This window comes from Eretmochelys imbricata, chromosome 4, assembly GCF_965152235.1.
Source record: "Eretmochelys imbricata isolate rEreImb1 chromosome 4, rEreImb1.hap1, whole genome shotgun sequence".
Lineage (NCBI taxonomy): Eukaryota > Metazoa > Chordata > Testudines > Cheloniidae > Eretmochelys > Eretmochelys imbricata.
The window spans coordinates 136,015,586-136,037,305 of NC_135575.1; positions in this window are offsets into that span (position 1 = coordinate 136,015,586).

A 21,720-nucleotide genomic window follows, 5' to 3' on the forward strand; every position below is an offset into this window, starting at 1 on the left:
TAATCCAAACTAATTACTGCCTACACTAAACCACAGAGGAATGTATTTGAGTAATATGAAAGGCATGTTATAATTTACAAAAGCAGAGGCATTCAGGCACATACCCTGAAATGTGCAATCCACAGCACGTACTTAGTACTGTAAGTATTGCCTACCACCAGACAACATCTGATGGAGGGATTTGTAATAGGAAGGACTTGCCCTGTATGATTCAGGAGAGTTGCCGTGCCCATTAACTACCACTCAGAACCATAGGTAGGTAAATGCAGATCAAAGGCATTTCACAAGAGACAAAGAGATATTTATCTTGTCCACACACTACCTAAAATATATCATAAGCCGATACAAAAGCAGAGTGTAATACCACAGAACCTAACTAATCCATGCTCCTTATAATTTGCAGATGCAAAAAGAGCCCTCTCTTCTCTCTTGTTTGCAGACATTTTGCAAACTGAATGTTGGTGTGAGCATTTGATCAAGATACTTACAGGCTACATCTAGTGATGCTTAAACCCATATTGGTCAACTCCAATGCGGTCAGACAGGTACTAACAATGAACCCTTAAGAGTTTACTTTTTTACACCCTGTAACAAGCAAGTGTTGTCATTGCCAATTACTGAATTCAACCAAAAAGCAATTTGAGACAGTTCATGATTATTTCTAAACTTAATCCAGATAAGATTTACAACCTCCTTTCTCCCCAAGGCCTTTCCTCCCTATTTCTTTCCTCCTTCTTGCTGATCAACAGTTTTTCCTTTGCACCTAAATTCACAGTGGACATAATTTTTTAGATAATACTGGTATGGGGGGTGGAAAGGTCAGTGTTGACTCTTTTTTTAAGACAGATTCTCTTTGTCACATTTTAAACCATCTGCAGGCATCCTTATTGGTCAGAGGCCTTCCTTTTAGAAACTTCCCCTTATTTCATTAGTTATTCTTTGAACAAAAATATCATTGACATTGTTAATTCATTATGACCAGACTATACTCCACCTAGCAGAGCAGACATTGCTAGAAGTTTTCTGGATACAGTATGTGAAGGAAATTGAAATGTTTGCAAAAAACATTGATGGGAAATTCATTAATCTGAATCTTGATGGGTGGAGCAATGCACACAATGATCACATAATATGCACCTGTGTGACGACATAAAATGGGATTATCTTTTTTACAGAAACAATTGATGCATCAAGAAATGCCCATACAACAGACTACTTAGAAGTAGTATCAGTAAAAGCTGTAACAAACTGTGAACAAAAATTTAAGTGTCAGGAGTGCAGCTTTGTCAGAGAGAATGTTGTAAATTTAGCAAAGATGAGGAGAAATCTAGAAGAGGTCAATGAAGGGAACCTGAAACTTGAAGGGAATCTGAACCTTGAAACATATGGGTTCAGTGCTCATTTGATTAATCTTTTAGACAAAGACTTAAGTACAACTCCGGGAATAAAGGAAAATGTCAAAACTGCAAAAATACTTCTGTAACAACCACTTTGCTTCAGCTTCTCCAAAGAGAGCAGGAGGATGCAAATTAATTCTCCCCTAAGATGTATGATGGAATTCAGTGGTTGACTGTTTCGAGTTAATAAGGACTGGCCTATTCTGATGACAATTTGTGAAGAAAATTGTGACAAAACATATGGAAATAACACAGCTAAAGTAGTCAACATTGGACTGAAGAGAAATGTAGAAGATATGCTGAACATACTGAAAGCTATTTCTGTAGCCTTGGACAAACTGCAGAAAGAATGCTACTTCATTGCTGATGCTGCTGAAATTTGCAAAGCGCTTCAAGAGACACTGAAGAAAGAAACACCCAACAACAAAGGAAAATTGCAGGCAGTAAAGAAGCTGATGGATCAAGCAATTAATCTACCTCATTTTTTTGGCCAATATTCTCCCCCCAAAGTATCAGGGTAGATTCCTAACTGCTAAAGAAGATGATGCTATATGACATGGGCATCTAATAATCATCATTGTCATGCCAACCATACTAAATTTAAGGGTTCAAGGTGAACCATTCAAGCTGTACATGTTTGCTGAAGAAGTTTTAAAGAAAGTCACACCACTGAACACACCACTGGAAATCACTAGCTAAGCACCTGGAACAAGAGTCTGTTGAAGTGCTAAACCAACTTTTGACAGCAGTAGCCTCTTCTTCAGGCACAGAAATAATATTGTCTTCATTTGGATTAATTAATTTAAAGATGAGAAATCGATTAGGAGTTGAAAAAGTAGGAAAACTCGTCTTTCTCTTCCAGTTTATGAATAAAAATGAGACAGGAAGGAATGAGATCTACTAGTTTTAACAGTTTAAAGGACAGCTTAAATAACTTAGAAGACTGTTGTCTCACTTTCAAGAGACGTAGGTGAGTAGAAATTTAAGCTACAGTCACTTTCATCCAGGCATATTTGAAAATTTCTCCAGGTTGAACTGAAATAATCAGTTTAATACACTGTCTAGTAAATAAGCAGTATATAATTCACTATTTTCTAATATACTAAAATGTACTATAAATAAAAATCTTAAAATATTAAGCTATATAATTGCTTAAATAAATGTATATGGTTATAGAGTACTGTTCTAGGTAGCAAAAAGATGTACCAAATCTGGTATAAAGACGCCATTTAGTTGTGAATCAACATGTTTTAATGATATCAACCAATAAGAAAACACCTGTATTTAGAAAATAACAAAGTACAAATGGAAAAATTGATTAAAATCAAGGCTTTCCAATTTGTGATTTAAACCATAACTTAAATTGCCTTGCTTTAAATCAATCTACCCTGATTGCAAAATCAACACAGTTAAGCAAAACAAACAAAAATGTTAAGTTAAATAATTATTCATTCTATTTCATTAACTAATGCCACCTGAACAATTCAAAATGAAAAAGAGAGTGAATAGGGGTTACACTCCTGAGCATAATCTGTTAGGATTAAAGATTTTCCTTGCAACTGATAGGGAATTCTTTCCTAGCCGAAAAAAACAGTCAAACAAGGAATAGGTTGCATAATGACAGCTTTCAGTGTAGCAGCTGTGTTAGTCTGTATTCGCAAAAAGAAAAGGAGGGTTCACTTCAATGAAGTGAGCTGTAGCTTGTTAGGATATAGATATTCAGGCCTGTCTGTAAAGGCCTATACTCTAAGAATTTAGGTGTATTCTTATCACTTGGCTAGTGATAGAGGTATAAAAGAAAGAATCAAAACCACTGTCTGCCAGTGTAAGGGCCTTCTCTTACTGTGACAGTTTGTGGCCCTGTGCTTAGGCTCAGGCCTTTGGCTAAGCAGCAGAGGCAGCCATAAGCTGGGAAGCGAACGGTCACCTCCTCACATCCCAAACTAGTCACATTGAAAGAAGGTGCTATTGGGCTGTTAGGCACTATCAGGACAGGATTGTATTCCAATCACCTCCAGAGAAAGGGAAGTGCCTAGAAAATGTAAAAGGAAACTTAGTTTGATAGCATCCTGTCTGGCAAGAACTCACTTATCAATAGCTGGGATGTGAAATCCTCACTTCTGTATTGTTTTGTCATTATAGTTCCCACTTTGCTGTTGTTTGTCTGTATAATCTCTGTCTGGTTCTGTGATTGTTCCTGTCTGCTGTATAATTAATTTTGCTGGGTGTAAACTAATTGAGGTGGTGGGATATAATTGGTTACATAATCATGTTACAATATGTTAGGATTGGTTAGTTAAATTTCAGGAAAATGATTGGTTAAGGTATAGCTAAGCAGAACTCAAGTTTTACTATATAATCTGTAGTCAATGAGGAAGTGACTGGGTGTGGGTGTGGGTGGGGGTGGGCATGTGGGTGTGTGAGATGGGAACAGGGAATGGGGGTAAGAAAATTGGAATCATGTTTTGCTAAAGGGGGAAATGGGAACAGGGAATGGGAGTAAGGAAGTTGGAATCATGTTTAGCTAAGGGTAGGAATGGGAACAGGGACACAGGTGTAAGGCTCTGTGGTGTCAGAGCTGGGAAGGAGGATACTAAGGAAGGAAACTGGAATCATGCTTGCTGGAAGTTCACCCCAATAAACATCGAATTGTTTGCACCTTTGGACTTCGGGTATTGTTGCTCTCTGTTCATGCGAGAAGGACCAGGGAAGTAAGTGGGTGAAGGAATAAGCCCTCTAACATAGCTCACGAAAGCTTATGCTCTAATAAATTTGTTAGTCTCTAAGGTGCCACAAGTCCTCCTTTTCTTTTTAAGGAATAGGTTGTTGATCGTATTCTGTTCACATATTCTGTTATCTCTTCTACCCAAACAAGCAAAAACATTACTTCACATATTGTATTTAAACACAAGAACCTCACAGCCCTGAAATATTGCAGTGTACTTAGGCCAGGTGGGACACTGGCAGACCAGGAGCCAGCTCATGCCAAGGCCCCAGGCTTCACTGAACATTTACAAATGCATAGCTGGAAATCAGATAGATGCTGCATGTATTTTTCTCACTCCACTATGCCCCATGTTACAATGTAACAGTGAACACTTGCATTGTATATATCCCTGATAACTGAAAGTGCTGCAGCCTGGGGGAATTACGAAGGTTAAGATTTTGTCACGGTTATCTTTAGTAAAAGTCACGGACAGGTGGCAGGCGTACAAAAAGAAAATTAATGGGAGCCATGACCTGTCCGTGACTTTTACTAAAAATAATGAGGGGAGAGAGGGTGGGGTGTTGGGAGGGAAGGAATGACAGCTGGAGCCCCATGGTGTGGACTGACAGCCCCAGTCCCGCCGTCATGGTGGGGATGGGTGGGGGAAAGCACAGTCCCAGCTTCAATCCTGACCGAAGCCATGGGGCAGGGACACACAGCAGCAACTCCAGCTCCAGCCACACCTGAAGCAATGGGAGGGGAGATGCACAGCCCAGGCTCTAGAACTGGCCACAGCCACAGGGATGGGGGGGGATGCACAGCCCCAGCCCTGGCTGAAACCAAAGGTGAGGGGCTCACATCCCCGACTCCCGCCCCAGCTTCTAACAACTGAAGCCGAAGTCATGGAGCTCTGGTAAAGTCACAGAATCCATTACTTCTGTGACCTCCATGACGGAATTGTATCCTTAACAATTGCACACCTTCTGGTGGGGGATTGTGACCACCTGGATGATAATCACTGAGCTAACAAGGTAATTGGGGAGAATATAAGGAGAGGAAACAGGAAGCAAAGGCAGCTGAGGAAGGAGCTCAAGAGGAGCTCAGAGGGTGAGCCTGGGCTGAAGAATTAGGGCTACAGGGAAGTCTGTCCTTGCTATAAGCCCATGTTGGATGTTCTGGTGATGTAAGAGGAAATATACGCACACCTTGGTGAAGGATAAACAGCCTGCTGTGTGTTTATGACTGCGGAACCACCTGAACTAGTGCCCTGTGACACACTGTAACACGCTGTAACACTCTGAAACTAAGTAACCCATCAAACACAACAAATGTGTAATGCAAATGAAGGACTATAGCAGGAAGGTGCGAATCCCTGCATATTTCAAAAAAAAAAAAAAAAGGTCATGTGTGACGATCAAAGACTCTAAATGCTTTCCTCTCTCTCTGCATCATCAAAGAAAGAGCCCATGTCGGTAGCGACTCTGTCAACTTGTTTTTCTGTGACAAGAAGCTATAAGTATGGACACAAGGAAAAAATCTCCATCTCTGGACTGTTTGGATTCTAACGGGGCAAAATAACCAAACAAGAAGACAGGGATCCCCAGAATTATTCTGGGTGGCCCTGAGAGACTTTTGAGAAACGGGCAGATTACTACATCTCTGCTACCATTTGGAATTATAGACTGTGACGCACCTGTGCATATATTTTACCTGCATTAATCTCTCAATAACTCTCATTTCTTTTTCCTCGTTAATAAACCTTTAGTTAGTTTGCTATAGAACTGACTACCAACATTGTCTTTGGTGTGAAATTTAGGAAACAAATCAATCTGGGTGAGTAACTGGTCTGTTGGCACTGGGTGCAGCCTGATTATTTTGTGGGTTTTGGTGCAAGTGACCATTTATCACACAGACTAGCTTGCCCAGTATCTAAGGGGACTGTCTGTGACTCCATTATAAGACTATTGCATTACTTTAGGAGTTCAATTTGGTACTGTCTTGGTGAAATCTAATTACAGAACATACCAACAGTTGGGTGTCTGCCCTGAGGTAGGCACTCATGGCCATGAGCCACTCCAGACACCATGATCCCACATTTGTGCCAGCCTATTATGTAGAAGGAGGAGAACCTATGCTATCTGTCAATAGATGATAACCACAAGACTTAATACAATTAATATTTTTGTTTAAATATAAAATATTATTTTTTTAGTGTGACAGAGAAAAGGTTGTTGTCAGGAAAAATTCTCTCTTTTCATCTTACTTTCCCAGCTCAGAAAGAAAGCCAATATTTTCCAAGAGAGAGATGGTGGTAGAAGTAATATATTTTATGTAAGCTCAAAAGTTTCTCTCTCTCCAACAGAAGCTGATACAGTAAAAGATATTACCTCATGCACCTTGTTTCTCTAATATCCTGGGACTAACAGGGCTTCAACATTGCAAACAATCTTTTCCAAGTTACTTTAATTTTCTTGCTTTTCTCCAGGAGTTTCTGCTTTGCAAAACTTTCCATTTTGAAAACCTATATTGACCATGTAGTTAGATAAGCAATAATCAAATGTTTCTTGAAAGCTGAAGTTGTTTGGGTGTAAACACTTTAATTTACAGGTATGTGCTGCTCTTTATTCAGAGTAAGTTTCACTGAACTAAACTATGACCAGCATCTTTCTAAATGTTTATTGGAGAGGACATGCAGTTCCTCAGTACAAAACCTGACTGAAAAACATTCACCATTGTTCCACTGACAGCACGTGATTTAAAGTTCAAACCTTGAAGCATGTTGTCAACAGTGGAAATCCCTGAGCCAGAGAGTGTGATGAGTCATCAGAGGCAATTACCTTCTGATAGGCCCCATGCCAGTCAACTGGGTCCAGCCAATCACAGGCAAAGACCCACCCAAATGATCCCAAGCTAGATATATAGGCTCTTAGGGGAAACAGTCTCTTCAGTCTACTCAGCATCACTACCTGGCCAGGAACACTCCCACTGCCAGTAGTGTCAATCCACTACCCTTGCTCCTGCTCCTGCTCCAGTCTGTGTCTGTTTCCATAGTAACGTGGGCCCCTGTGTCAGTGCAGAATCCTAATGTCAGTGGAATTCTGCATGGCTAGTCCACACTTCCCTGAGCTTTTAAAAAACAAAACAGACATATTTTACTGTAGGTGAGGCTTTTTCTTTTCCACTCATGGAAAACAGGGAGGAATTAAACTCGAGTCTACCACACTACAATGTGTTGACTTCATCCATAGTGTAACGATCTTGGGGTTCATTAAATAACAAACTAGTGAATGGGAAAGGAATACAACCTTCATAAAATAAACTGGAGAGCCTCTCTGCTGAACTGCTGCACACAGCCATGCTATGTTTCCAATTCTAGTCTCCAGGGCACATCACCAAATTCCTACATCCACAACACTATCCCTTATGAGTGTCTCCAAATCACAATCTTTCATAAACATCTCTCTACACATAAAGAAAAGGAGTACTAGTGGCACCTTAGAGACTAACGAACTTATTTGAGCATAAGCTTTCGTGAGCTACAGCTCACTTCATTGGATGCATTCAGTGGAAAATACAGTGGGGAGATTTATATACATAGAAAACATGAAACAATGGGTGTTACCATATACACTGTAACCAGAGTGATCACTTAAGATGAGCTATTACCAGCAGGAGAGCGGGGAGGAAAAAAACTTTTGTAGTGATAATCAAGGTGGGCCATTTCCAGCAGTTGACAAGAACGTCTGAGGAACAGTGGGGGGTTGGGGAGGGGGGAAAAAACATGGGGAAATAGTTTTAATTTGTGTAATGACCCATCCACTCCCAGTCTTTATTCAAGCCGAAGTTAATTGTATCCAGTTTGCAAATTAATTCCAATTAAGCAGTCTCTCCTTGGAGTCTGTTTTTGAAGTCTTTTTGTTGAAAAATTGCAACTTTTAGGTCTGTAATTGAGTGACCAAAGAGATTGAAATGTTCTCCAACTGGTTTTTGAATGTTATCATTCTTGAGGTCTGATTTGTGTCCATTTATTCTTTTACGTAGAGACTGTCCAGTTTGACCAATGTACATGGCAGAGGGGCATTGCTGGCACATGATGGCATATATCACATTGGTAGATGTGCAGGTGAATTAGCCTCTGATAGTGTGGATGATGTGATTAGGTCCTATGACGATGTCCCCTGAATAGATATGTGGACACAGTTGGCAACGAGCTTTGTTGGAAGGATAGGTTCCTGGGTTAGTGGTTCTGTTGTGTGGTGTGTGGTTGCTGGTGAGTATTTGCTTCAGGTTAGGGGGCTGTCTGTAAGCAAGGACTGGCCTGTCTCCCAAGGTCTGTGAGAGTGATGGGTCGTCCTTCAGGATAGGTTGTAGATCCTTGATGATGCGTTGGAGAGATTTTAGTTGGGGGCTGAAGGTGATGGCTAGTGGCGTTCTGTTATTTTCTTTGTTGGACCTGTCCTGTACTAGGTGACTTATGGGTACTCTTCTGGCTCTGTCAATCTCTTTCTTCACTTCAGCGGGTGGGTAATAGCTCACCTTAAGTGATCGCTCTCATTACAGTGTGTATGGTAACACCCATTGTTTCATGTTCTCTATGTATATAAATCTCCCCACTGTATTTTCCACTGAATGCGTCCGATGAAGTGAGCTGTAGCTCACGAAAGCTTATGCTCAAATAAATTTGTTAGTCTCTAAGGTGCCACTAGTACTCCTTTTCTTTTTGCGAATACAGACTAACACGGCTGCTACTCTGAAACCTCTCTAAACATAGTTAGTGTTCTACCAAATTCATGATCCATTTTGGTCAAATTCACAGTCATAGGGTTTAAAAAACCCTAAATTTCATGATTTCAGCTATTTAAATCTGAAATTTCACAGTGTTGCAATTGTAGGGTCCTGACCCAAAAAGGAGTTGTGTGTGCATGGCCGGGAGGGTGGTGGGGGGGAGGAAGAGGAAGCGGGGAGTTGCAAGCTTATTTTGTAGAGTGGGGGGTTGCATTACTGCTACCCTTACTTCCTGCACTGCTGCTGGCCAGGAGTCTAGCTTTCAAGACAGAGCCTCCTCCAGGAGCAGCGCAGAAGTAAGGATGGCATGGTATGTTACTGGAACCTTAATTTCTGTGCTGCTGCCTGCAGAGCTGGGCCCTGTCAGCAGCTACCACTCTGTGACTGCTCAACTCGGAAGGCAGCATCTCAGAAGGAAGGGTGGCATGGTATGGTATTACCACCCTTACTTCTGTACTGCTGCTTGCATGGCGCTGCCTGCAGAGCTGGGCACCTGGCCAACAGCCGTCGCTCTCTGGCCGCCCAGATCTGAAGGCAGCACAGAAGTAAGGGTGGCAATACTGTGACCGCCTAAAATAACCTTGTGACCCCCTGCAACTCTCTTTTGGGTCAGGACTCCCAATTTGAGAAACTCTGGTCTCCCCCATAAAATCTGTATAGTTTAGGGTAAAAGGACACGAAAGACCAGATTTCACAGGGGGAAGACTGGGGGGAGGGTGGGGAGAGACCAGATTTCACCATTCGTGATGCGTTTTTCATGGCCATGAATTTGGTAGGGCCCTATACATCATATAGCCCTTTTCCTTCCAAGTCACACAAGTTTCCTTTTAACTACTCGCTGGACTACAGTCCAGGTTCCAAGTTAGAATGCACACCATCTAATTAAGTTTGCAGCTATGTAAGGGTAACAGGAAAAATAGTAATTAGCTTTCCATATGTAAAGCAATACTCACTGAACAGAATAAATATATAATTTCCTAGAAAGATGGGGACTAAAATACTAGATCAGACCTGTGGCCCATTTTATCCAGTATTTCAGTCTCAATAGTGCCCAGCACCAGATGCTTAAGATGAGGTGCAAGAAAGCTGTACTACATGTTATGTCACCAGCAATAATGAAGTGACAGTATTGGAGGAACACAGAGCGGTACTCCCTAACACGACATTTACTAGTGGAAGGAGATAATTGTAGCATGAAGGCGGCTTGAAACATAAGGCTTTGTATGTGAGGCCTTGTATCAGAGGCCTCATACCAGGCCTTACTACAATAATGTCAGGCAAAGGATACTTGTTTATTTAAAAAGGAAGACACAGGAAGGACAAAGCAGAAAAATAGAAATAAGAGTAACAAGAGAGTTGCAACAAGCAAGAATGAAATAATACCTTAGTCCTTTGATAAAGGCTTACATTTTCAAAACCCAGTGGAAATATGAACTAAATCATTCTCAACAGTCCTGTGTAGTAAATAGGTAATATCCCAGACAAAAACAACAAACAAACAAACAAACAAACAAACAACAGTTCATTCAGAGTTAAGTTTGAGCAGACACACCGCTAATGCATTTAGAAAATTCCTTAATGGAACATTGCAGTTTAAAAAAAAAAAATCATTGGGAGGCATGAAAGTGCACAGTTCAGATAAACTAAGCAACTTGAGCTCTGCTTCCCTACTACCAGCAACCTCCCATCTCTCACCTAGCGGAGCCCTCATATATGTTGTGACATATGGTTTTAAACGAATCAATCTACAACACTTTAAATCCGTTTTTATAAGGGATTTGAGAACTCCACATCTTATATTCAGAAAAGCCATGCTGTTTAAAAAATGTATGTGGCATGTAGTAAATGTGTTCTAAATCTGATTCTCTGACCAAAAAGGGTGATCTTTCGCCACTACGCTATCTTTTACTCTCAGAGCGTAAGTCACAAACTAAGTGTTCTCTGCTTACCTGATTTATATTTGTTAGTAGAAAAATATTTTAAAAAATATAGCTACCCTATTTGGAGGCACGTGTGTTTTAAGAATCTATGTTTCCTCCTCCAAGGAGCTTAGCTTCTGTAGATCTCATTAGAGTGTAAGTGACTTGCCCAAAGTCACACTATGCATCAGTGCAAGAGCCAGGACTGGGACTCAAGAGATCCTGGTTCCCAGCCTTTTCCTCAATCCAGTGGCCTGTGCTACCTGTCACAATGGGTAGGGACAGACCAAAAGAATCAGACTTGACGTAGAGGAGGACACAAAGTAGAAAGAATCTGAAAGGTAATTGTGCAAGAAGTAGGGGAAAAAAACAAATTCAGGGAAATATGAAAGGAAAGAGGTAGACAGGAAGAAAGAAAGATACAAACACAGAAAAGGAAAAGAAGATGACAGAAGTAGGCAGAGAGGAGAAACAACCTGTGGGTACGAGCACCTGTCATCAGTCACTGACAAACAGCACAGCCGTAAGCAGATCTGTCTGAAATAACAGCAGTTGACATTGGAGGCCCAAACCACCTTACCTAAAGAAGAAAATTAAAAGATGGGACAGGATGGTTTGGAGGGATATTTGTCTCTGTTTATTTGAACTACACATTTTTGACATACCTGTTTATTTTGTTTCTTGTGTGTGCTGCCTTTTCTCTCCATAAACTTAAACAAGAAAAATAACCAAAACATGGTTACATACATACCACACCCATACACATGAGGGTGGCAAGGCCAACTGCTCAAGTCAATACCAATTAGAGGGTGATTGCTTGACTCAGAAAGGAAAAACAATACGGTCAAGTTGTAGGTGTTTAATTAAATTTTTTCCAACTAGTTTTTCAATAGCCACATGTAAGAACATAAGAACATGTAAAATTCCTAACTCTATCTTTTTTTCTGCTGTGCAACATAAGAATGCACTTTTGTACAAAGAATCGAGAAGAAAAGCGCCTCAAAAGTACCTAGGGTTACTTAGGCTTAAGTCTCATTTTGAAAAGCACCTAAGTCCCATTGAAAGACTCTTACATCACTTAGACACTAGACAATTTTATCCTGGACCACTAGCCACTATTCATTCACACACAGCAGCTTAGCCCCATCGGCTCCTACGACCTCAGATGGAAACCTGTACTACCTATTCTAATGGGCTGTAAAAGACCAATACCTCTGAGCTCACCACCACTCTTGGTTCGCTTGGAACCAGACTGAAAGCTCATTGAAGTCAATAGGCTTTGGATCAGATCTTTGTGAAAAATATTGAGAAATGGATTACTGACTGGGTTGGGTGAATTCATACCATATGGTACAGTCTGACCCTAGCACAAATTGTCTCCCCTCATAGAAGCAGAGGAGGCCCTCAATTTCTATTTATTGCTAGTGAGCACCTTCATGAATATCAGATGTTCTCATTATCTACATATTTCACAGTATGGACCAGTTTTCATACACTTTTCATCATTTTGTGGCAATATCAATGCAATATTCCCTCTTCTTTTAAAGTAGGTAGACATAATTTGTGGATTAAGACAACCAAAAGGAATATCTATTTCATTTTCACATCTTGCACCAGATGTATGCCGTTACTCAATAAGCATGTTTAACTACTGGAGATTTTTTTTATTCAAAATATCTAGCTATTGGCATTTATAAAATACTTAGTGTAGTAAGCAGTAATTATCTTTGCTTTAAAGTGGTTGACAATTTGTGCTCCAAATATCATACAGTAGACTAATCCAAATGTTAACAACTCCTACAAGAAGCCCTTTCTAAAATGTAGCCTAAACTTTTCCTGCTCAAGCTTTTATTTGTGAAAATATGAGATCCCTTCCTTATAAGTATCACTGTGCCTACTCCTAAATTCCTGTACTAGAAAACTTTAATGAAATCACACCTGAGTCTCTCTGCATCTCTTTCCTCAAAAAAGATTCCTTCCATTCTTTAGGTCAACCTTCCATATTGTCCTCCTCTGTGCTCTCTGTAATAACTAGAGATCTTTTAAATTAAGTTACCTAAATTTCATTACAATGTTCCAGAAATATGCAGAAGTGCCATGCAGAAATTGAAAAAACAAAACAAAAAAAACAATTTCTTTAGATTCTTTGTTTAAAGCAACCTATCCCCCCTATTAGGATACGGATACTGCTCATATCACCTCTAAATGCCTTTTGTGCCTGTCTCATTAATATTTACTTGGTATTTCACGTTTTTGTTCTTCTCAGCCCAGAAACAACACATTTCCTGAATTTAAAAGAATATTTTAGTCATCTGACAATTTACCCAACAAGTCCAAAAGCTCCTACAATTTCACTATATCCACCACTGTGTCAACTATCTCATGCTTCAGTACCATCTGCAAGTATGGATGCCACACAAATACAGTAGTTCAATTTTCCAACTCAGTAATTAATTTGTTAAAGAGGATTGCTCTCCACACAAAACCCTGTGGGAACCCAATTGTCATTTCACTCCAGGAGGATTTTGTGCCATTAATGATAACCCTCCTCACTGTTCCTGCCAACTTGCACATATTTTCTCATCAGTGCTGATATCTAGATTTATCATCTTGTTCAACAATTGCCTGTGGGGCAACTTACTAAAAGCCTTACTGAAATCCAGGTAACTCACATCCACTGCCATGCTTTCATTATTTTTTTCGCTCCTTCAAAGACGTTAGATTTCTTTGACCTAATCTATTCTTAGTGAGCCCCTGCTCAAGAGAGCCTAAACTCTCATATTCATTTCTAAAGCACTACGCCAGGATTTGTCTTTGATGGAGTCCAACTATGCCATTCTATAATTATTCACTTCTCTCCAGCTAATTTTTTTTAAAGTAATATAATCACAGAAATTAGAGATGGAAAAGACTCATTAGATCTTGTAGCCTGACTTCGTTTCCCCTTACTGACAGGAAGTTTGCCTGATATTCATCTTAACTTTTCTGTTTGTTTGTTTTTTTAAAATTTAATCACAATTCATCATGGGAAGCTCTTGAATTCTCATAAGCTGTTTTGCTCCTCTGGTCCATTGGACCATTCTGCCCTGCTAGGGATTTGATCAGGAGAGTGGTTTTATAAGCCACTTCTGAAATACTGGTTTCAGAGTAGCAGCCGTGTTAGTCTGTATCCACAAAAAGAAAAGGAGTACTTGCGGCACCTTAGAGACTTACAAATTTATTTGAGTACAAGCTTTTGTGAGCTACAGCTCAATAAATCTGTTAGTCTCTAAGGTGCCACAAGTACTCCTTTTCTTTTTGCAGATACAGACTAACACGGCTGCTACTCTGAAACCTGTTGTTATGCAAGGCACTGAATTTAGCCGTATGGAGTGGAAATCTATCAACTTCATGAAAAAACTCATACAGATACAGTGACATGCATCTGATGAAGTGGGCTGTAGCTCATGAAAGCTTATGCTCAAATAAATTTGTTAGTCTCTAAGGTGCCACAAGTACTCCTTTTCTTTTTTTCTGAAATACTGGAATACAACTTGGGAGCAACATCATAGCTGAATTTTGAGAAGGAATAAAGCTGACTAAAGGGTGTTAAAGCTAATGAAAGTATTGTTTTCTCTTGTATGGGGCAGTCCGCTATCTATTGAAAAGATACTTGATAAAGCAGTGAGCCAGAAAATGCATGCAGTCCTCTTAATTTAAGAGATAACTATCCAGAGATGGAAGAGTGCAGACAATGTGCTAAATCAGCACAGCCAGATTGGTCCTTAATTTTATTTTAAAAAATAAACTTTGGAAGAATCTAATTTGAAGAGGATGCATTTGTTACACTCCTGGGTTATTGGTCTACAAGTATCATACCACACATAACTATTGTGAAAGGGTCCCCACCACTACAATCACTGGTCTGATACAGTCAATTTGCATGCTCTTTCATTCCGTTTGGCCATACCTTATTCAATAAGCAGCAAGGTAAGCAACTTCAAGGAAAATGGTACCAATTTGTGCCTTAATGAGGAGTTACCCTTACATAGGACTTGTTGTACTGCAGCCATTGCTGTGCCTACTGCAAACCAAAACACTGAGGGGGCCTCTGGGCTCAAATGTTTTACACTATCAAATGGATGGGGTCCATGATGACGCAGTGACACCATGGAGCTATGTGCTGCTACCTCCACCAAGTCCAGAAATATTATGTTCATCCTATTAGCTTGGCTCCACCCACTTAGCTGTTTTAGAAAATTGGGGAAATAGGAGAGGGCTACTTTCCAGCAGGGAGCCAACAAAAGTAGGTGGGATACTTCTCAACAGAGAGCTGTTATGAAGAGTATAAGATTACTAAATACACTTTGCTACAAATGCGTCTGATTCTGAAGGTATGAAGGGGACTGAAAGAAAATTTACCCCAGAAATAAAGGCATGAGAAAGAAACACAGAGTAGTTCAAAATAAATTATTGAAAAACTAGACAAAATGAAGACTCGACCAGAGAGGATTTCATAAAGAATCTGCATGCAAATTGCAAGTAGGTTCACTTTGTTGATATTGATATTTAGTGGTTCCACTGAACATAGATAGGAAAAATTAAGATAATATTATGCAGCCAGCTGAGAAATTGTGGAGAAAGGGAGTACATAGTACACTTAAGCGGCATGAATTGATTTAGGAACAAAAAAAACAAACAACCCCCCCTTTTCACCCCCCATATAAAACAAACAAACAAACAAACCCAAAGCTCTCTAAAGTCAAGTGATAAAGCTGCAGTAGACTAGCCCCAGGCAGGAGCAACTTCTACAACTGCAGCTGTAATATTATAGCAAAGATGAGCAAAAATGAGCTTCTAATAAGTCGATAAATTATTAGCAACAAGGCTGGTTCCACTCAATACCAAGAATTACATGCATTGTACAGACACACCCCTGTCTTAAAAAAAGAAAAAGAGAACAAAATACCAGCAATATCTCTGTAGTCACGACAGGTTTCAGAGTAGCAGCCGTGTTAGTCTGTATCTGCAAAAAGAAAAGGAATACTTGTAGCACGTTAGAGACTAAGAAATTTATTTGAGCATAAGCTTTTGTGAGCTACAGCTCATTTCATCGAAGCATAAGCTTTCGTGAGCTACAGCTCACTTCATTGGATGCCTCCGATGAAGTGAGCTGTAGCTCACAAAAGCTTATGCTCAAATAAATTTGTTAGTCTCTAAGGTGCCACAAGTCCCCCTTTTCTTTTCATAGTCACGTCACCCAAAATAGTCATGGAATACAATCATGAAAACAAACTCGAGGTTACAGTTTGTACCTAGCTGCTCTTACTTTTCTAATGTTCTTATACAAAACAACAGAAAGCAATCCCAGACAGAGAGGCAGTCCCTTGGGTAGGCCAGCCCCAGGCAATTTAGGACTTTGTAGGTCACAACCAACAACTTATCTCCACCTGTAGACAACAGGCTTTATCCAATATAGTCAATCCACTACCTTTCATCTGCAAACTATTTTTAAAAAAATGTATTTACAAAGTTATCCATGAAAGGTACTAGACAGGTAGCATGCATTCTTCAGCAATGTGTCTCATACCACATCTAGAAGGACCACTTGGAGAGGTAAAGAGAAAGTTAAGTTACCATGCCCATTCACTTACCGCTCTGTTGAGATTGCCAACAAAGTTGTCAATATCAACTATTCTGTTACTGATGCGGATACTTGTCCAAATAGATCATCAACAGCCATCTGATGGTAATTGTTCAGATTACTACAGATCTGGGCTGGATTTCAATCACTGACCTAGGGGTGAAGGTGACATTGTGATTACCAAATTATTGAGCCATGCCATCCCCCAAAACAGTTATTTTAATCAATTTTAGAAATAACTACCTTGTGGTTCCCAGTAAAACTACCAGTAATCTCATATTAAATAACCATAAACATCACAAGTCACATAGTATATACATTTAATGAGACTGGGGAGGGAGCAAATAAAAAATGAAAATCGGACAACTTTGTATGTTTTATAACTACACAAAATGGAGCTGACAGTTCTGATTTTCCACAAGTTTATTTCTTGCATTTACAGCCACATCCATATTTCTGTTTAATAAATTCAGGCACTGTAAGATGCCTGCCTACATCTCTCTATCTGCTTTACAATCCATAGCTTGAACATGCTTGAAGCTTCCTCTAAACTTGTGGGTGGAAAGGTGCTTAATGCATGTGAAGAACGCTCCTGTAAAGTTCATAGTGTAGTTGTTGTTTGGTTTTTTTAAACTACCCCTCTATTTTTCTTCATAATACATAAATGCAATATATAACATTACCAGTAATAAAGATTTGAAACTTAGCTAACATGTCTATAGTCTAGATAATACTTAGTCCTCCATGAGTGCAAGGGACCAGACTAGATGACCTCTCGAGGTCCCTTCTAGTATTACGATTCTATGAATTCTGTTGATGATGCACAAGCCATAAAATCCAATATCTAGTTCAGTATTCATAATGATACTGGCTAAGCAGTGCTAATAGGAATAAAAGCAGTAAAAACTTGATTTTAATCAGTAAAAAAGAAGGTGTGATTTAGAATATAACAGAAGGTGGATGAGTTGAATAAAATGCTACCATTTTTGCAATCGGTAGTATAACCATAACAGCACTTCAATTTCTCTTCCTCAGTTTCTTCCACGTACAAAACAGAGATTGTTACACCTACCTATTGTACTGACAGGAGAGTTGTGTAGATTATTTTATAAAATGCTTAGCAGATTTAAAAAAAATCTAGTTTTGAAGTTGAAAAGCATGATAAAAGTGCAAGGAACTTTCCTTTTTTTTTGTTTGTTTTTGTTTTTGTTTCCCTAATTTCAGTACATGCTTCTGGATCTCAACCAACACAGTAATGCATGGACATTCTCAGCTAAATAAATACTAGGACTCTACTGGTAGAAGTGGCCAAGCCAAACAAAATTAAACATTCCCAAAATGTAAAATTAACATTACCTTCAAATATTTTCATTTCTTCCTCTAGCCTCATGGTTTAGAAGTGATATTTAGAGAGGCTACAGTTTTTTTTTTAATCTAGGAGCTAGCCATAGTTCTAGGAAGATCCCAAAATGTGAAATACATCATTAACAAATTTTAAAATAGCAATGAAATATTTTTATTCCAAGTTCCAATTACAGAAATACCAATATATAGATTCTTCCAAGAGAGAAAAAAAACGAAAGACGTTCTACCCACTTATATCACAAAACCTCAAGGAATATCCTTCAGTCTCAACTCCTCCACTGATGGCATTCAATTTCCCTAAAATGCTTACGAAGAAAGATTTGTTTTGCAGCCTGCCCAGATGGAGCAATGAATTCTGGCTCTGGCAAACTAAGGAGGGTAGCATGAATTCTAAGGTTGAGAATCCCCCACAAAAAACTCTGCCATCCACTTCCTGTTCATACCAAGTGAGCTTCAGCTAGAGTGTTGGTGGTAATACTGGTGTGGGGAGAGAGGCTCTCCAATCAAGTAACCAGGTGCTAAACTATTTAGATCTTTATACTTTGGTTTAAGAGCAGCATCTTGAAATTCACTCCGAAACATTTATCAAAAGTTTTGAATTACTGAGCCTGGTACAATTTGGAATTTTTCATTATTACAATGTTAAACCTCTCCCAGCTTTTACACAGTTATGTTTGAACCATATAAGTGCTACTGGCTTCTTCCTGCCTCTGCACCCAAACATTGCTATTGTTTGACTTTGTTTTATTTTATAATACAGTAGTTACCACGTAGTTTGCTTCAGGATTTTTTTTTTTTTTTTTAGGATGAAAGGGGCATTGTTGCATAAAAATCACTTCAGTCTGATCTTTTTTTTCCCTACCGTCACAAGTTACACTTAAAATTACTTTAAATAAAAAAAATCAGAGAAAAAAACTCTATTTTTTTCAGTTTCTTTATTTGTATGTAGGGGCCTTTCACATACCAAAAAGGGAAAAAAATAAAAAATATACGGCTAAAAATATCCCCACAAAAATGGCACGTGGCTGCGGGGCATGTTCGTATCAAGCTGATTGAAAAATGCAGAAAAAAACCCCATGAGATGTGTTTGTTGAAATTAAGGAAAAATATTTAGCAAACAACTTCTCATGAAACTTAAACAATTACAAAAATTGATAAACTTTAATGCAGTATCTGAAACCATTTGTAACTAATCAGTTTTCAAAATGGACTGTGTCACATTACAAGTGTCTGTGAATGATCAAACTATTTGGAGTATAAACATATTTTAAAGCAATTTTATCATGTCAATATACAGTAGACACATCACTTTCTGTCCTTGGCACTTAAATATGATAATGAACTCACTTGTTTTCCAATATACATATTTGTATCCTATTTCTTCGAATGTGGGACCTGTTAAAGTGTTTATACAGAAAATTGGGTGAAATAACTCTCTATTGATCCACCTAGTCCAATTTGTGTGGATTCAAAACTAGAACTTTCCCACAGTTGTCAGGTTCAACAAAGCCATAAAGCAAATTTCAGCTGAAACAGCACAGGGTTTTCAGATTTCAAGCTGAAATCAGATGAAACCACAGTTTCACACAATTTCTTCCCAACACACCAGCCATGGTGAAACGACTAGTGAGCTAGAACAGAATTTCACCCAGCCTGTTTTATCTGGTTTCACATTTCAATGAGAAAAGTAAAAGGTGTCGAGTCCAGGGTGGAATGTTTTAAATTTTAAATCATGATTTAACTTGATTTAAGTAACCCATGTTAATCTTGTTTGGCATTTGTACTTTCTAGTTATTTTCCTAAAGAAAGGTTGATTTTTATTGGTTGGTAATAATTAAAACATTGTTATACAGCTAGATCTAGCCTTTACATTGAATTTGGTACTTATTTTTGCTAACTGGGAGCATACACTAGATCTAAACACATTTATTTAAGAAATTATATAGATTAATATATATTTATTCAGTTCTTATTTTTTATGTATTTATTGTGTTAGAAAATGGTGAGTGATGTATTTCTTATTTACTAGAGGATTATTTTTTTTACTCATGATTTGTGTCAAGCTCGATTTGGATGGAAATTAGAATTTGATTAAAAATGCTGCTAAAGGCATTTAAATCTATTTCTATCTGCTAAATAAAATTACTTTAAATGTGCTAGATATATAAGAAAAAAGTAAGTTTATCAAAACATGTTTTACATTTAAAACAAACAGATTTATTAAACAAAGGAAGTGAATTGAACTCAATTTTTGGTCATCATGTCCTCCAAGACCTTAGAACTAGTAGATCTGATCCTCTCACACCTAGCTTTTATTCATAAGTTAGAAAACAAGCTTTTCTGCTTTTTCAACTCCCAATCAGTTTCTTGATGTTGAATGAATTAATCATTGAACTGAACTCGATAAATAAACTGAAATGAAGAAAATATTCTCTCTCAAACTATCAAAGCTGGTATAGCACTTCAACAAACTCTGATTCTGGGTGCTTAGCCAACATCTTCAACCAGTTCAGTGGTCTGACTTTCTTTAAAAGCTTGGCAGCAAATATGTACTGTTTAATTTTAAAAAAAAGTTTAAATTTTAATAGATTAGAATAAGTATAAATAAAGACAGTATATGTGTTGTCTAGAGTTAAAGTTTAAATAGGATTATTTTAAAAAAAGAAAATGTACTTAGTTTTAAAAATACAAGTTTTATGGGTTTTTTTTAAATCATTTATTTTTATGCACCCTGGCTGATTGACCAAGTAGGTGGTAAGCTAAACATTGGTTTCTCTTGCTATATTGGCCACTAATTGTTAATGAGACACTTCTGAAAAGATTCCTGCTTGAGCCAAGTCAATGTCTTGTACTTTGGCACATGAGTTACATTCCTCAGACTGCATCTTAGAAAGATATGGACTGTAGCTTACTGATGCAATTTAACTCAGTAAGTATGTAGTGGGGAAGAGGGTGAAGGAGGTAGCTAATATGACCCTATATAAGTTATTATAATACTTACTGTCGTATTAATTATATCTAAGCTTCTCTTATGAATATTTGTTTTAGAATATGAAGTTAGGGAGGAAATTACCTCTACAGTACCACCATACCATCTAAGAAAAGAGAATGTAAATCACTGAAAGACAAAATTATGTTTTTTTGAAGCTTTATGAAAGATCTGGGAGAGAAAAAATCTAGGATTTATAAAATAATAAAGAGCAGAAAACCAAGGTTAGGAAAATGATTTCATTTTAGGATTCTGAAGATATAAACCACTTCTACTTTGTCTTGTGCTGACCAATCTCAACAGAAACTATTGTTTTCTTGTATTTCATTAAAAGTTGTCCATTTTTTCTCAGCATAATTTATATTTTTAGTTGATGGCTCTCCTTCAGTATCTACGAGATAAAAGCTTTTATGTAGCACATACACACAAACAAAGTTTCCGGTATGAATAATTTCAATCTCATTCATGGCAGAAACAAAATAAACAATTACTCAGAAGAAGTTTTGTACCCAAGAATACAGATCAGCAAACCATCTCATGTCCTGGAGGATGTTACACAAGCAATCTACAGATTCTAAAGGAAGTGTGCCGCAGAAGCTACTCCTCACTGAAGAAAGAGGATGAAATTCTACAAAGCCAATTTTATGTTTCCTTCCATGAAAACTAGAACAGAACCAGATTTAATTGTATATGTTTAATCTGGCTTTTTGGGTACATTATTCTGCTACAATATCTCCACACCAATCAGTACCTTTGTATTAAGCCAATTGTAGAAATTACTTAACAGTAAAAAAGTAAATCTATTTAAAAAATCCTCATTGTCTCATCAGTAGTGAAGTATTTGTCCTGTAGATTAAAACATTAATTTAGACCTTTAAATAAAGTGAGTTTTGATTGTTGGTAATACAGCTCCCTAAATTGTTTTGATTAATGTA